The 19,686-nt window shown below is 39.1% G+C and overlaps 1 protein-coding gene across 5 annotated transcripts in view; it reads left to right on the forward strand.

Annotated features, from left to right (window-relative positions):
• The first annotated feature begins 4,230 nt into the window (after nucleotides 1–4,230).
• Nucleotides 4,231–19,686, forward strand: part of LOC148523982 (programmed cell death 1 ligand 1-like) — a 74,853-nt gene continuing 59,397 nt past the window's right edge. For 4 of the 5 annotated variants that reach the window (XM_088472433.1, XM_088472432.1, XM_088472436.1 and 1 more), the window contains exon 1: nucleotides 4,240–4,321. The gene's annotated coding sequence lies outside the window, so the exon portion shown is untranslated. Of the gene's footprint in view, nucleotides 4,322–19,686 lie in introns of all 5 variants that reach the window. The other variant, XM_088472434.1, reaches the window with a different exon arrangement.

The raw sequence follows: 19,686 nt of genomic DNA on the forward strand, positions 1-19,686 counted from the left end.
GGACCAGTGATCACAGTAACCCATTATATGTGTCATACATAGTGTATTGTGTGTCATAATTCCAGCATATACAGGACCAGCGATCACAGTAACCCATTATATGTGTCATACATAATGTATTGTGTGTCATAATTCCAGCATATACAGGACCAGTGATCACAGTAACCCATTATATGTGTCATACATAGTGTATTGTGTGTCATAATTCCATCATATACAGGACCAGTGATCACAGTAACCCATTATATGTGTCATACATAGTGTATTGTGTGTCATAATTCCAGCATATACAGGACCAGTGATCACAGTAACCCTATATATGTGTCATACATAGTGTAGTGTGTGTCATAATTCCAGCATATACAGGACCAGTGATCACAGTAACCCATTATATGTGTCATACATAGTGTATTGTGTGTCATAATTCCTGCATATACAGGACCAGAGATCACAGTAACCCATTATATGTGTCATACATAGTGTATTGTGTGTCATAATTCCAGCATATACAGGACCAGTGATCACAGTAACCCATTATATGTGTCATACATAGTGTATTGTGTGTCATAATTCCAGCATATACAGGACCAGTGATCACAGTAACCCTATATATGTGTCATACATAGTGTATTGTGTGTCATAATTCCAGCATATACAGGACCAGTGATCACAGTAACCCATTATATGTGTCATACATAGTGTATTGTGTGTCATAATTCCTGCATATACAGGACCAGTGATCACAGTAACCCATTATATGTGTCATACATAGTGTATTGTGTGTCATAATTCCAGCATATACAGGACCAGCGATCACAGTAACCCATTATATGTGTCATACATAGTGTATTGTGTGTCATAATTCCAGCATATACAGGACCAGTGATCACAGTAACCCATTATATGTGTCATACATAGTGTATTGTGTGTCATAATTCCAGCATATACAGGACCAGTGATCACAGTAACCCTATATATGTGTCATACATAGTGTATTGTGTGTCATAATTCCATCATATACAGGACCAGCGATCACTGTAACCCATTATATGTATCATACATAGTGTATTGTGTGTAATAATTCCATCATATACAGGACCAGCGATCACTGTAACCCATTATATGTGTCATACATAGTGTAGTGTGTGTCATAATTCCAGCATATACAGGACCAGTGATCACAGTAACCCATTATATGTGTCATACATAGTGTATTGTGTGTCATAATTCCAGCATATACAGGACCAGAGATCACAGTAACCCATTATATGTGTCATACATAGTGTATTGTGTGTCATAATTCCAGCATATACAGGACCAGTGATCACAGTAACCCATTATATGTGTCATACATAGTGTATTGTGTGTCATAATTCCAGCATATACAGAACCAGTGATCACAGTAACCCATTATATGTGTCATACATAGTGTATTGTGTGTCATAATTCCAGCATATACAGGACCAGTGATCACAGTAACCCTATATATGTGTCATACATAGTGTATTGTGTGTCATAATTCCAGCATATACAGGACCAGTGATCACAGTAACCCATTATATGTGTCATACATAGTGTATTGTGTGTCATAATTCCAGCATATACAGGACCAGTGATCACAGTAACCCATTATATGTGTCATACATAGTGTATTGTGTGTCATAATTCCAGCATATACAGGACCAGCGATCACAGTAACCCATTATATGTGTCATACATAGTGTATTGTGTGTCATAATTCCTGCATATACAGGACCAGTGATCACAGTAACCCATTAGATGCAGCAGTAGGACCATCTTGCCTGATCTGAATGTTATTATGTTGGATGTGTGCACCTCTCCTGAGAATGGGAGTAATTCCGGGAGTCTGGGGGAGCAGCAGAGGAACCTAGCACTGCCCTGGACTTGAGAGGGGGTTTTCCAGGCAACCGTAAACCCCCCCCCCCCCCCCTGTGTTTGCGTATGAATAATAATAGTATAGAAAGCTGTGATATTCCATCACTCATGTTATATTTAAGACATCAATAAGGCTGATCAAACAGGAAGTTTTATTTAGTGAAATTGGGGTAGAAAGTGGTCATGGGGGCGGGTGTTAGGCTTTAAGGATTATGGACGAGGTTTATCCATATAATTATAATTTCTATATATAATGGTAATAAGTAATTATTGGGGCTCTGTGTCACTCCAATAGAAGTACTGTATGTTCCTGCAAAGTCTATAAAGTAGTTTGGACCTGACATATAATATTACAGCATGTAGGTACATTACACTGTCTAAGCTTTTTGGACCTTGATAAATGTGACAATATCACAGTCCTGCGAGGGGCCCATCTATGACTGATCGCTATCGCAATGTGATCTGGACATGACATTACCGCCAATGATCGCACTGCAAGCTGCGCTCATACTGGTGCCATGTATCATCGGGCACCCCCAGGGACAGGGACCACGAAAGGAGCCTGCAGGGCTACTGCGCACACGCAGTCCCGCTGACTACACATGTGCGGCCGCCATTGCCGGCTAATTGTGCATGGTGTAGCCCATAGGCTACAGCGACTAATGCCGTCCTCAGATTGCGGCAGCACTGCACTCCGGATGTTGGTAAATCTGGCAGCATAGAGACTTATGGGGGCAGTGGCTGCCGGCGGGGATGGCGGGATGACAGCCGCTATCGGCGGTATCCTCTGTGGTCTCTCTCTCATACATCCGGGGGGAACATAATATTTGCAGCTAACCCCCAAAAACAGTTGTTTTGGGGGATTAAGCCACAAGTGCACAATGATAAATGGGATGTACTAAGCATCGCCTCTCTTCGGGTACATACTGCGACTGATTACCGCGGTATGTACCTAGAAATGTGATTACATTGCTCTCCCGATAAGAAGTGTCCATTGCGATGCTCCCACCACAGGGACTTTCAGGTTCAACACCCAGAGGTCCCTCTGCCGTCCTTCTGCGCATGCAGAGAAGGTCACCGGCCACGGGGGTGATGGGAGGGATCCAATCAGATCCCTCTCAGAATAACGCTACCTGAAGGTGGCGTTACCTACTGGGACGAAGCGATTCCGGTGCTTAGTACATATGTAAAAACCCGGCATTTTCAGCTTTAGTACATCCCGGCCTAAGTTTTTTGCTGCTGAGGTATCCGCTCTGGTACTCTCCTAATACTCCGCTAATGCAGAAACCCACCAAAAATGGCTGCTCTCGAGTGCCTGATAAATAATCGCCTGCACGTGCGCCTCCCCCCAATTATTCTCCTCTCAGACAGAAGAGCCAATTATAGGGTTACGCATCTCTGTCTGGTAATTTGCTGATCAACACGGGAATTTTTTCTGTCTGAAAGGGTCACTGGGGGGTTCAGGCTGCGACCGGCAAAAGGACCCGGAACTCAAATGCCGGGTAAAGGCCGTTTTTGCAAAAATTCTGTCTAAAAGTGGTATTAGGCGCAGCTCTAGGTTGCGGCAAATACTTGACCTGCTAAGCGCACATTGCGCCTGGTAATGACCTCCTGTCTGCCGTCCGCTCCTGCAATTTTTTGCTGAGCGCTGATAGGAAATGTCAGTGTATCTTTTGGGGGGTGTCAGGCTGATTTCCCCAAATCTGACAACACCTTTCGCCCATTTGAGTTTCGCCGGGACGCGTTTTCGCATCCTTTGCAATTGAATAGGGCGAAAAGCGGTGACGAGCGCGATACTTTTCCAGAGCCAAAACCAGCGATGACCGCTGAAAGTGCACCATGCAAAAACTCTGGGACTTTTCGCCGGCAACTGAATACGGCCCTAAGGGGTACATTTAATTTATTAAAGTGAGAGTTTTTAGAAGTGAGTTTTAGAAGTGATGTTACCCATAGCAACCAATCAGATTCTACTTAACAGTTGACTAGCACTTTCTAGAAGATAATAGCCAGAATCTGATTGGTTGCTATGGGCAACATCACTTCTAAAACTCACTTCTGAAAACTCTCACTTTAGTAAATTTACCCCCTAGCTATCTCTGGGCGAAGCGCCTATATAGTTAAGGGATGTCACTGATTAGGTGCAGGTTATATAATGTATATATAATTAGGGGATGTCACTGATTAGGTGCAGGTAATATGCGCTGTAATTGGGGATGTTTGTGACTTTAGCTTGGAGAAAGTGACAGGTGTGTATTCTTGCAGACCCTCCCTCCCCTCATTTCCTCTGGAACTCCCCCTGTGTTCCTCATTCCACTGCTGTAGTTGGGCTGAGGACGGCTCTGACTTAGTCACAGTGACCGGGGGAGGACGGTGGTTCTATGCTGTGTATCCCCTGAATGGCTAGTGTGAGACTCATTGGAAGTAGGTAAGTACCTCTATGCTAGGCTATGTATGAGGAGGGGGTATGTACCTACAGTATGTGCCAGGCTGTGTATGGGGTGGGGGATGTATGTCTATACCAGGCTGTGTATGGGGTGGGGGTATGTATGTATGTGCCAGGCTGTGTATGGGGTGAGGGTATGTACCTCTGTACCAGGCTGTGTATGGGGTGAGGGTATGTACCTCTGTGCCAGGCTGTGTATGGGGTGAGGGTATGTACCTCTGTACCAGGCTGTGTATGGGGTGAGGGTATGTAACTCTGTGCCAGGCTGTGTATGGGGCGGGGGTATGTATGTCTGTGCCAAGCTGTGTATGGGGTGGGGTATGTACCTCAGTGCCAGACTGTGTATGGGGTGGGTATGTACGTCTGTGCCAGGCTGTGTATGGGGTGGGGTATGTACCTCTGTGCCAGACTGTGTATGGGGTGGGGTATGTACGTCTGTGCCAGGCTGTGCATGGGGTGGGGGTATGTACGTCTGTGCCAGGCTGTGTATGGGGCGGGGTATGTACGTCTGTGCCAGGCTGTGTATGGGGTGGGGTATGTACCTCAGTGCCAGACTGTGTATGGGGTGGGTATGTACGTCTGTGCCAGGCTGTGTATGGGGTGGGGTATGTACCTCTGTGCCAGACTGTGTGTGGGGTGGGGTATGTACGTCTGTGCCAGGCTGTGCATGGGGTGGGGGTATGTACGTCTGTGCCAGGCTGTGTATGGGGCGGGGTATGTACGTCTGTGCCAGGCTGTGTATGGGGTGGGGTATGTACGTCTGTGCCAGGCTGTGTATGGGGTGGGGGTATGTACCTCTGTGTCAGGCTGTGCATGGGGTGGGGGTATGTACGTCTGTGCCAGGCTGTGCATGGGGTGGGGTATGTACGTCTGTGCCAGGCTGTGTATGGGGTGGGGTATGTACGTCTGTGCCAGGCTGTGTATGGGGTGGGGGAATGTACGTCTGTGCCAGGCTGTGCATGGGGTGGGGGTATGTAACTCTGTGTCAGACTGTGTATGGGGTGGGGATATGTACGTCTGTGCCAGGCTGTGTATGGGGTGGGGGCATGTACGTCTGTGCCAGGCTGTGCATGGGGTGGGAGTATGTAACTCTGTGTCAGGCTGTGCATGGGGTGGGGGTATGTAACTCTGTGTCAGGCTGTGTATGGGGTGAGGGTATGTAACTCTGTACCAGGCTGTGTATGGGGTAGGGGTATTTACGTCTGTGCCTATGGGGTGGAGGTATGTACATCTGTGCCAGGCTGTGTATGGGGTTGGGGTATGTACCTCTGTATTAGGCTGTTTATGGGGTAAGGGTAAGTACCTCTGTATTAGGCTGTGTATGGAGTAAGGGTAAGTACCTCTGTATTAGGCTGTGTATGGAGTAAGGGTAAGTACCTCTGTATTAGGCTGTGTATGGGGTGGGGGTATTTATGTCTGTGCCAGGTTGTGTTTGGGGCGGGGGTATGTACCTCTGTGCCAGGCTATGTATGTGTTAGGGGTAAGTACCTCTGTACTAGGCTGTGTATGGGATGGGGGTATGTATGTCTGTGCCAGGTTGTGTATGGGGTGGGGGTATGTACATCTGTGCCAGGCTGCGTATGGGGCTGGGGTATGTATGTCTGTGCCAGGCTGTGTATGGGGTTGGGGTATGTATGTCTGTGCCAGGCTGTGTATGGGGTGGGGGTCTGCACCTCTGGTACTTATACTCTACTCTGTAATGTATTCTATCATTACTTATACTGTGCTCCTGTACTGTACTGTATACTATCATTACTTATACTGTGCTCTTTACTGTACTGTATACTATCATTACTTATACTGTGCTCCTGTACTGTACTGTATGCTATCATTACTTATACTGTGCTCCTGTACTGTATGCTATCATTACTTATACTGTGCTCTTTACTGTATGCTATCATTACTTATACTGTGCTCTGTACTGTACTGTATGCTATCATTACTTATACTGTGCTCCTGTACTGTACTGTATGTTATCATTACTTATACTGTGCTCCTGTACTGTACTGTATGCTATCATTACTTATACTGTGCTCTTTACTGTACTGTATGCTATCATTACTTATACTGTGCTCTTTACTGTACTGTATGCTATCATTACTTATACTGTGCTCTTTACTGTACTGTATGCTATCATTACTTATACTGTGCTCCTGTACTGTACTGTATGCTATCATTACTTATACTGTGCTCCTTACTGTACTGTATGCTATCATTACTTATACTGTGCTCCTGTACTGTATGCTATCATTACTTATACTGTGCTCCTGTACTGTACTGTATGCTATCATTACTTATACTGTGCTCCTGTACTGTACTGTATGCTATCATTACTTATACTGTGCTCTTTACTGTATGCTATCATTACTTATACTGTGCTCTTTACTGTACTGTATGCTATCATTACTTATACTGTGCTCTTTACTGTACTGTATGCTATCATTACTTATACTGTGCTCTTTACTGTACTGTATGCTATCATTACTTATACTGTGCTCCTGTACTGTATGCTATCATTACTTATACTGTGCTCCTGTACTGTATGCTATCATTACTTATACTGTGCTCCTGTACTGTACTGTATGCTATCATTACTTATACTGTGCTCTTTACTGTATGCTATCATTACTTATACTGTGCTCTGTACTGTATGCTATCATTACTTATACTGTGCTCCTGTACTGTACTGTATGTTATCATTACTTATACTGTGCTCCTGTACTGTACTGTATGTTATCATTACTTATACTGTGCTCTTTTCTGTACTGTATGCTATCATTACTTATACTGTGCTCTTTACTGTATGCTATCATTACTTATACTGTGCTACTGTACTGTAAGCTATCATTACTTATACTGTGCTCCTGTACTGTACTGTATGCTATCATTACTTATACTGTGCTCTGTACTGTACTGTATGCTATCATTACTTATACTGTGCTCCTGTACTGTACTGTATGCTATCATTACTTATACTGTGCTCTGTACTGTATACTATCATTACTTATACTGTGCTCTTTACTGTACTGTATGCTATCATTACTTATACTGTGCTCTGTACTGTATGCTATCTTTACTTATACTGTGCTCCTGTACTGTACTGTATACTATCATTACTTATACTGTGCTCCTGTACTGTACTGTATGCTATCATTACATATACTGTGCTCTTTACTGTACTGTATGCTATCATTACTTATACTGTGCTCTGTACTGTATGCTATCTTTACTTATACTGTGCTCCTGTACTGTACTGTATGCTATCATTACTTATACTGTGCTCCTGTACTGTATGCTATCATTACTTATACTGTGCTCCTGTACTGTATACTATCATTACTTATACTGTGCTCCTGTACTGTACTGTATGCTATTATTACTTAAACTGTGCTCTGTACTGTACTGTAAGCTATCATTACTTATACTGTGCTCCTGTACTGTACTGTATGCTATCATTACTTATACTGTGCTCTGTACTGTACTGTATGCTATCATTACTTATACTGTGCTCCTGTACTGTACTGTATGCTATCATTACTTATACTGTGCTCCTGTACTGTATGCTATCATGACTTATACTGTGCTCTGTACTGTACTGTATGCTATCATTACTTATACTGTGCTCTTTACTGTATGCTATCATTACTTATACTGTGCTCTTTACTGTATGCTATCATTACTTATACTGTGCTCTGTACTGTACTGTATGCTATCATTACTTATACTGTGCTCCTGTACTGTACTGTATGCTATCATAACTTATACTGTGCTCCTGTACTGTACTGTATGCTATCATAACTTATACTGTGATCCTGTACTGTACTGTATGCTATCATTACTAAAACTGTGCTCTGTACTGTACTGTATGCTATCATTACTTAAACTGTGCTCTGTACTGTATACTATCATTACTTATACTGTGCTCCTGTACTGTACTGTATGCTATCATTACTTATACTGTGCTCTGTACTGTACTGTATGCTATCATTACTTATACTGTGCTCCTGTACTGTACTGTATGCTATCATTACTTATACTGTGCTCCTGTACTGTACTGTATACTATCATTACTTATACTGTGCTCCTGTACTGTACTGTATGCTATCATTACTTATACTGTGCTCTTTACTGTAAGCTATCATTACTTATACTGTGCTCCTGTACTGTACTGTATGCTATCATTACTTATACTGTGCTCTGTACTGTATACTATCATTACTTATACTGTGCTCCTGTACTGTACTGTATGCTATCATTACTTATACTGTGCTCTGTACTGTATACTATCATTACTTATACTGTGCTCTTTACTGTACTGTATGCTATCATTACTTATACTGTGCTCCTGTACTGTACTGTATGCTATCATTACTTATACTGTGCTCCTGTACTGTATGCTATCATGACTTATACTGTGCTCCTGTACTGTACTGTATGCTATCATTACTTATACTGTGCTCTGTACTGTACTGTATGCTATCATTACTTATACTGTGCTCTTTACTGTATGCTATCATTACTTATACTGTGCTCTTTACTGTATGCTATCATTACTTATACTGTGCTCTGTACTGTACTGTATGCTATCATTACTTATACTGTGCTCCTGTACTGTACTGTATGCTATCATTACTTATACTGTGCTCTGTACTGTACTGTATGCTATCATTACTTATACTGTGCTCCTGTACTGTACTGTATGCTATCATAACTTATACTGTGCTCCTGTACTGTACTGTATACTATCATTACTTAAACTGTGCTCTGTACTGTATTGTATGCTATCATTACTTATACTGTGCTCTTTACTGTATGCTATCATTACTTATACTGTGCTCTGTACTGTACTGTATGCTATCATTACTTAAACTGTGCTCTGTACTGTATACTATCATTACTTATACTGTGCTCCTGTACTGTACTGTATGCTATCATTACTTATACTGTGCTCCTGTACTGTACTGTATACTATCATTACTTATACTGTGCTCCTGTACTGTACTGTATGCTATCATTACTTATACTGTGCTCTTTACTGTAAGCTATCATTACTTATACTGTGCTCCTGTACTGTACTGTATGCTATCATTACTTATACTGTGCTCTGTACTGTACTGTATACTATCATTACTTATACTGTGCTCCTGTACTGTACTGTATGCTATCATTACTTATACTGTGCTCTGTACTGTATACTATCATTACTTATACTGTGCTCTTTACTGTACTGTATGCTATCATTACTTATACTGTGCTCCTGTACTGTACTGTATGCTATCATTACTTATACTGTGCTCCTGTACTGTATGCTATCATGACTTATACTGTGCTCCTGTACTGTACTGTATGCTATCATTACTTATACTGTGCTCTGTACTGTACTGTATGCTATCATTACTTATACTGTGCTCTTTACTGTATGCTATCATTACTTATACTGTGCTCTTTACTGTATGCTATCATTACTTATACTGTGCTCCTGTACTGTACTGTATGCTATCATTACTTATACTGTGCTCCTGTACTGTACTGTATGCTATCATTACTTATACTGTGCTCTGTACTGTACTGTATGCTATCATTACTTATACTGTGCTCCTGTACTGTACTGTATGCTATCATAACTTATACTGTGCTCCTGTACTGTACTGTATACTATCATTACTTAAACTGTGCTCTGTACTGTATTGTATGCTATCATTACTTATACTGTGCTCTTTACTGTATGCTATCATTACTTATACTGTGCTCTGTACTGTACTGTATGCTATCATTACTTATACTGTGCTCTGTACTGTATACTATCATTACTTATACTGTGCTCTTTACTGTACTGTATGCTATCATTACTTATACTGTGCTCCTGTACTGTATGCTATCATTACTTATACTGTGCTCCTGTACCATATGCTATCATGACTTATACTGTGCTCCTGTACTGTACTGTATGCTATCATGACTTATACTGTGCTCTGTACTGTACTGTATTCTATCATTACTTATACTGTGCTCCTGTACTGTACTGTATGCTATCATTACTTATACTGTGCTCTTTACTGTATGCTATCATTACTTATACTGTGCTCTGTACTGTACTGTATGCTATCATTACTTATACTGTGCTCCTGTACTGTACTGTATGTTATCATTACTTATACTGTGCTCCTGTACTGTACTGTATGCTATCATTACTAATACTGTGCTCTGTACTGTACTGTATGCTATCATTACTTATACTGTGCTCCTGTACTGTACTGTATGCTATCATTACTTATACTGTGCTCTGTACTGTACTGTATGCTATCATTACTTATACTGTGCTCCTGTACTGTACTGTATGCTATCATTACTTATACTGTGCTCCTGTACTGTACTGTATGCTATCATTACTTATACTGTGCTCTTTACTGTACTGTATACTATCATTACTTATACTGTGCTCTTTACTGTACTGTATACTATCATTACTTATACTGTGCTCCTGTACTGTACTGTATGCTATCATTACATATACTGTGCTCCTGTACTGTACTGTATGCTATCATTACTTATACTGTGCTCCTGTACTGTACTGTATGCTATCATTACTTATACTGTGCTCCTGTACTGTACTGTATGCTATCATTACTTATACTGTGCTCCTGTACTGTACTGTATGCTATCATTACTTATACTGTGCTCTTTACTGTACTGTATACTATCATTACTTATACTGTGCTCTTTACTGTACTGTATACTATCATTACTTATACTGTGCTCCTGTACTGTACTGTATGCTATCATTACATATACTGTGCTCCTGTACTGTACTGTATGCTATCATTACTTATACTGTGCTCCTGTACTGTATGCTATCATTACTTATACTGTGCTCTTTACTGTATGCTATCATTACTTATACTGTGCTCCTGTACTGTACTGTATGCTATCATTACTTATACTGTGCTCCTGTACTGTACTGTATGCTATCATTACATATACTGTACTCTTTACTGTATGCTATCATTACTTATACTGTGCTCCTGTACTGTACTGTATGCTATCATTACTTAAACTGTGCTCTGTACTGTATACTATCATTACTTATACTGTGCTCCTGTACTGTACTGTATGCTATCATTACTTATACTGTGCTCCTGTACTGTACTGTATACTATCATTACTTATACTGTGCTCCTGTACTGTACTGTATGCTATCATTACTTATACTGTGCTCTTTACTGTAAGCTATCATTACTTATACTGTGCTCCTGTACTGTACTGTATGCTATCATTACTTATACTGTGCTCTGTACTGTACTGTATGCTATCATTACTTATACTGTGCTCCTGTACTGTACTGTATGCTATCATTACATATACTGTACTCTTTACTGTATGCTATCATTACTTATACTGTGCTCCTGTACTGTACTGTATGCTATCATTACTTATACTGTGCTCCTGTACTGTACTGTATGCTATCATTACTTATACTGTGCTCCTGTACTGTATACTATCATTACTTATACTGTGCTCCTGTACAGTACTGTATGCTATCATTACTTAAACTGTGCTCTGTACTGTACTGTATGCTATCATTACTTATACTGTGCTCCTGTACTGTACTGTATGCTATCATTACTTATACTGTGCTCTGTACTGTACTGTATGCTATCATTACTTATACTGTGCTCCTGTACTGTACTGTATGCTATCATTACTTATACTGTGCTCCTGTACTGTACTGTATGCTATCATTACTTATACTGTGCTCTGTACTGTACTGTATGCTATCATTACTTATACTGTGCTCCTGTACTGTACTGTATACTATCATTACTTATACTGTGCTCTGTACTGTATACTATCATTACTTATACTGTGCTCTGTACTGTACTGTATGCTATCATTACTTATACTGTGCTCCTGTACTGTACTGTATGGTATCATTACTTATACTGTGCTCCTGTACTGTACTGTATGCTATCATTACTTATACTGTGCTCTGTACTGTACTGTATGCTATCATTACTTATACTGTGCTCCTGTACTGTACTGTATACTATCATTACTTATACTGTGCTCCTGTACTGTACTGTATACTATCATTACTTATACTGTGCTCCTGTACTGTACTGTATGGTATCATTACTTATACTGTGCTCCTGTACTGTACTGTATACTATCATTACTTATACTGTGCTCCTGTACTGTACTGTATGCTATCATTACATATACTGTACTCTTTACTGTATGCTATCATTACTTATACTGTGCTCCTGTACTGTACTGTATGCTATCATTACTTATACTGTGCTCCTGTACTGTACTGTATGCTATCATTACTTATACTGTGTTCCTGTACTGTATACTATCATTACTTATACTGTGCTCCTGTACAGTACTGTATGCTATCATTACTTAAACTGTGCTCTGTACTGTACTGGATGCTATCATTACTTATACTGTGCTCCTGTACTGTACTGTATGCTATCATTACTTATACTGTGCTCTGTACTGTACTGTATGCTATCATTACTTATACTGTGATCCTGTACTGTACTGTATGCTATCATTACTTAAACTGTGCTCCTGTACTGTACTGTATGCTATCATTACTTATACTGTGCTCCTGTACTATATGCTATCATGACTTATACTGTGCTCCTGTACTGTACTGTATGCTATCATTACTTATACTGTGCTCTGTACTGTACTGTATGCTATCATTACTTATACTGTGCTCTTTACTGTATGCTATCATTACTTATACTGTGCTCTGTACTGTACTGTATGCTATCATTACTTATACTGTGCTCCTGTACTGTACTGTATGCTATCATTACTTATACTGTGCTCTGTACTGTACTGTATGCTATCATTACTTATACTGTGCTCCTGTACTGTACTGTATGCTATCATAACTTATACTGTGCTCCTGTACTGTACTGTATACTATCATTACTTAAACTGTGCTCTGTACTGTATTGTATGCTATCATTACTTATACTGTGCTCTTTACTGTATGCTATCATTACTTATACTGTGCTCTGTACTGTACTGTATGCTATCATTACTTATACTGTGCTCCTGTACTGTACTGTATACTATCATTACTTATACTGTGCTCTTTACTGTACTGTATGCTATCATTACTTATACTGTGCTCCTGTACTGTATGCTATCATTACTTATACTGTGCTCCTGTACCATATGCTATCATGACTTATACTGTGCTCCTGTACTGTACTGTATGCTATCATGACTTATACTGTGCTCTGTACTGTACTGTATGCTATCATTACTTATACTGTGCTCTTTACTGTACTGTATGCTATCATTACTTATACTGTGCTCCTGTACTGTATGCTATCATTACTTATACTGTGCTCCTGTACTGTATGCTATCATTACTTATACTGTGCTTCTGTACTGTACTGTATGCTATCATTACTTATACTGTGCTCTTTACTGTATGCTATCATTACTTATACTGTGCTCTGTACTGTACTGTATGCTATCATTACTTATACTGTGCTCCTGTACTGTACTGTATGTTATCATTACTTATACTGTGCTCCTGTACTGTACTGTATGCTATCATTACTTATACTGTGCTCCTGTACTGTATGCTATCATTACTTATACTGTGCTCCTGTACTGTACTGTATGCTATCATTACTTATACTGTGCTCCTGTACTGTATGCTATCATGACTTATACTGTGCTCCGGTACTGTACTGTATGCTATCATTACTTATACTGTGCTCTGTACTGAACTGTATACTATCATTACTTATACTGTGCTCCTGTACTGTACTGTATACTATCATTACTTATACTGTGCTCTGTACTGTACTGTATACTATCATTACTTATACTGTGCTCCTGTACTGTACTGTATGCTATCATTACTAATACTGTGCTACTGTACTGTATGCTATGATTACTTATACTGTGCTCCTGTACTGTATGCTATCATTACTTATACTGTGCTCCTGTACTGTACTGTATGCTATCATTACTTATACTGTGCTCCTGTACTGTATGCTATCATTACTTATACTGTGCTCCTGTACTGTATGCTATCATTACTTATACTGTGCTCCTGTACTGTACTGTATGCTATCATTACTTATACTGTGCTCCTGTACTGTACTGTATGCTATCATTACATATACTGTGCTCCTGTACTGTACTGTATGCTATCATTACTTATACTGTGCTCCTGTACTGTACTGTATGCTATCATTACTTTTACTGTGCTCCTGTACTGTACTGTATACTATCATTACTTATACTTTGCTCCTGTACTGTACTGTATGCTATCATTACATATACTGTGCTCCTGTACTGTACTGTATGCTATCATTACTTATACTGTGCTCCTGTACTGTACTGTATGCTATCATTACTTATACTGTGCTCCTGTACTTTACTGTATGCTTTCATTACTTATACTGTGCTCCTGTACTGTATGCTATAATTACTTATACTGTGCTCCTGTACTGTATGCTATCATTACTTATACTGTGCTCTTTACTGTACTGTATGCTATCATTACTTATACTGTGTTCCTGTACTGTACTGTATGCTATCATTACTTATACTGTGCTCCTGTACTGTACTGTATGCTATCATTACTTATACTGTGCTCCTGTACTGTACTGTATGCTATCATTACATATACTGTGCTCCTGTACTGTACTGTATACTATCATTACTTATACTGTGCTCCTGTACTGTACTGTATGCTATCATTACATATACTGTGCTCCTGTACTGTACTGTATGCTATCATTACTTATACTGTGCTCTTTACTGTATGCTATCATTACTTATACTGTACTCCTGTACTGTACTGTATGCTATCATTACTTATACTGTGCTCCTGTACTGTATACTATCATTACTTATACTGTGCTCCTGTACTGTATACTATCATTACTTATACTGTGCTCCTGTACTGTACTGTATGCTATCATTACTTAAACTGTGCTCTGTACTGTACTGTATGCTATCATTACTTATACTGTGCTCCTGTACTGTACTGTATGCTATCATTACTTAAACTGTGCTCTGTACTGTACTGTATGCTATCATTACTTAAACTGTGCTCTGTACTGTACTGTATACTATCATTACTTATACTCTGTTCCTGTACTGTACTGTATGCTATCATTACTTATACTGTGCTCTGTACTGTACTGTATGCTATCATTACTTATACTGTGCTCTGTACTGTATACTATCATTACTTATACTGTGCTCTTTACTGTATGCTATCATTACTTATACTGTGCTCTTTACTGTATGCTATCATTACTTATACTGTGCTCTGTACTGTACTGTATGCTATCATTACTTATACTGTGCTCTTTACTGTACTGTATGCTATCATTACTTATACTGTGCTCTTTACTGTATGCTATCATTACTTATACTGTGCTCTGTACTGTACTGTATGCTATCATTACTTATACTGTGCTCCTGTACTGTACTGTATGCTATCATTACTTATACTGTGCTCCTGTACTGTATGCTATCATTACTTATACTGTGCTCTGTACTGTACTGTATGATATCATTACTTATACTGTGCTCCTGTACTGTATGCTATCATTACTTATACTGTGCTCTTTACTGTACTGTATGCTATCATTACTTATACTGTGCTCCTGTACTGTACTGTATGCTATCATTACTTATACTGTGCTCCTGTACTGTACTGTATGCTATCATTACTTATACTGTGCTCTTTACTGTACTGTATGCTATCATTACTTATACTGTGCTCTGTACTGTACTGTATGCTATCATTACTTATACTGTGCTCTGTACTGTATGCTATCATTACTTATACTGTGCTCTGTACTGTACTGTATGCTATCATTACTTATACTGTGCTCGTTACTGTACTGTATGCTATCATTACTTATACTGTGCTCCTGTACTGTATGCTATCATGACTTATACTGTGCTCCTATACTGTACTGTATGCTATCATTACTTATACTGTGCTCCTGTACTGTACTGTATGCTATCATTACTTATACTGTGCTCCTGTACTGTACTGTATGCTATCATTACTTATACTGTGCTCCTGTACTGTACTGTATGCTATCATTACTTATACTGTGCTCTTTACTGTATGCTATCATTACTTATACTGTGCTCTTTATTGTATGCTATCATTACTTATACTGTGCTCTGTACTGTACTGTATGCTATCATTACTTATACTGTGCTCCTGTACTGTATGCTTTCATTACTTATACTGTGCTCCTGTACTGTATGCTATCATGACTTATACTGTGCTCCTATACTGTACTGTATGCTATCATTACTTATACTGTGCTCTGTACTGTACTGTATGCTATCATTACTTATACTGTACTCTTTACTGTATACTATCATTACTTATACTGTGCTCTGTACTGTACTGTATGCTATCATTACTTATACTTTGCTCCTGTACTGTACTGTATGCTATCATTACTTATACTGTGCTCCTGTACTGTACTGTATGCTATCATTACTTATACTGTGCTGCTGTACTGTACTGTATGCTATCATTACTTATACTGTGCTCCTGTACTGTACTGTATGCTATCATTACTTATACTGTGCTCTTTACTGTACTGTATGCTATCATTACTTATACTGTGCTCCTGTACTGTACTGTATACTATCATTACTTATACTGTGCTCCTGTACTGTACTGTATGCTATCATTACTTAAACTGTACTGTACTGTATGCTATCATTACTTATACTGTGCTCCTGTACTGTACTGTATGCTATCATTACTTATACTGTGCTCTGTACTGTATACTATCATTACTTATACTGTGCTCTTTACTGTATGCTATCATTACTTATACTGTGCTCTGTACTGTATACTATCATTACTTATACTGTGCTCTTTACTGTACTGTATGCTATCATTACTTATACTGTGCTCCTGTACTGTATGCTTTCATTACTTATACTGTGCTCCTGTACTGTATGCTATCATTACTTATACTGTGCTCCTGTACTGTACTGTATGCTATCATTACTTATACTGTGCTCCTGTACTGTATGCTATCATGACTTATACTGTGCTCCTATACTGTACTGTATGCTATCATTACTTATACTGTGCTCTGTACTGTACTGTATGCTATCATTACTTATACTGTGCTCTTTACTGTATACTATCATTACTTATACTGTGCTCTGTACTGTACTGTATGCTATCATTACTTATACTTTGCTCCTGTACTGTACTGTATGCTATCATTACTTATACTGTGCTCCTGTACTGTATGCTATCATTACTTATACTGTGCTCCTGTACTGTACTGTATGCTATCATTACTTATACTGTGCTCCTGTACTGTACTGTATGCTATCATTACTTATACTGTGCTCTGTACTGTACTGTATGCTATCATTACTTATACTGTGCTCCTGTACTGTATGCTATCATTACTTATACTGTGCTCCTGTACTGTACTGTATGCTATCATTACTTATACTATGCTCCTGTACTGTACTGTATGCTATCATTACTTATACTGTGCTCCTGTACTGTACTGTATGCTATCATTACTTATACTGTGCTCTGTACTGTATGCTATCATTACTTATACTGTGCTCTGTACTGTACTGTATGCTATCATTACTTATACTGTGCTCCTGTACTGTACTGTATGCTATCATTACTTATACTGTGCTCCTGTACTGTACTGTATGCTATCATTACTTATACTGTGCTCTGTACTGTATACTATCATTACTTATACTGTGCTCCTGTACTGTACTGTATGCTATCATTACTTATACTGTGCTCCTGTACTGTATGCTATCATTAATTATACTGTGCTCCTGTACTGTATGCTATCATTACTTGTACTGTGCTCTTTACTGTATGCTATCATTACTTATACTGTGCTCCTGTACTGTATGCTATCATGACTTATACTGTGCTCCTATACTGTACTGTATGCTATCATTACTTATACTGTGCTCCTGTACTGTACTGTATGCTATCATTACTTATACTGTGCTCCTGTACTGTACTGTATGCTATCATTACTTATACTGTGCTCCTGTACTGTACTGTATGCTATCATTACTTATACTGTGCTCTTTACTGTATGCTATCATTACTTATACTGTGCTCTTTATTGTATGCTATCATTACTTATACTGTGCTCTGTACTGTATGCTATCATTACTTATACTGTGCTCCTGTACTGTATGCTTTCATTACTTATACTGTGCTCCTGTACTGTATGCTATCATGACTTATACTGTGCTCCTATACTGTACTGTATGCTATCATTACTTATACTGTGCTCTGTACTGTACTGTATGCTATCATTACTTATACTGTGCTCTTTACTGTATACTATCATTACTTATACTGTGCTCTGTACTGTACTGTATGCTATCATTACTTATACTTTGCTCCTGTACTGTACTGTATGCTATCATTACTTATACTGTGCTCCTGTACTGTACTGTATGCTAACATTACTTATACTGTGCTCCTGTACTGTACTGTATGCTATCATTACTTATACTGTGCTCCTGTACTGTACTGTATGCTATCATTACTTATACTGTGCTCTTTACTGTACTGTATGCTATCATTACTTATACTGTGCTCCTGTACTGTACTGTATACTATCATTACTTATACTGTGCTCCTGTACTGTACTGTATGCTATCTTTACTTAAACTGTACTGTACTGTATGCTATCATTACTTATACTGTGCTCCTGTACTGTACTGTATGCTATCATTACTTATACTGTGCTCTGTACTGTATACTATCATTACTTATACTGTGCTCTTTACTGTATGCTATCATTACTTATACTGTGCTCTGTACTGTATACTATCATTACTTATACTGTGCTCTTTACTGTACTGTATGCTATCATTACTTATACTGTGCTCCTGTACTGTATGCTTTCATTACTTATACTGTGCTCCTGTACTGTATGCTATCATTACTTATACTGTGCTCCTGTACTGTACTGTATGCTATCATTACTTATACTGTGCTCCTGTACTGTATGCTATCATGACTTATACTGTGCTCCTATACTGTACTGTATGCTATCATTACTTATACTGTGCTCTGTACTGTACTGTATGCTATCATTACTTATACTGTGCTCTTTACTGTATACTATCATTACTTATACTGTGCTCTGTACTGTACTGTATGCTATCATTACTTATACTTTGCTCCTGTACTGTACTGTATGCTATCATTACTTATACTGTGCTCCTGTACTGTACTGTATGCTATCATTACTTATACTGTGCTCTGTACTGTACTGTATGCTATCATTACTTATACTGTG

Source organism: Taudactylus pleione, unplaced genomic scaffold (genome assembly GCF_031769625.1).
Source record: "Taudactylus pleione unplaced genomic scaffold, aTauple2 ptg000123l, whole genome shotgun sequence".
NCBI classification, from domain to species: Eukaryota; Metazoa; Chordata; class Amphibia; order Anura; family Myobatrachidae; genus Taudactylus; species Taudactylus pleione.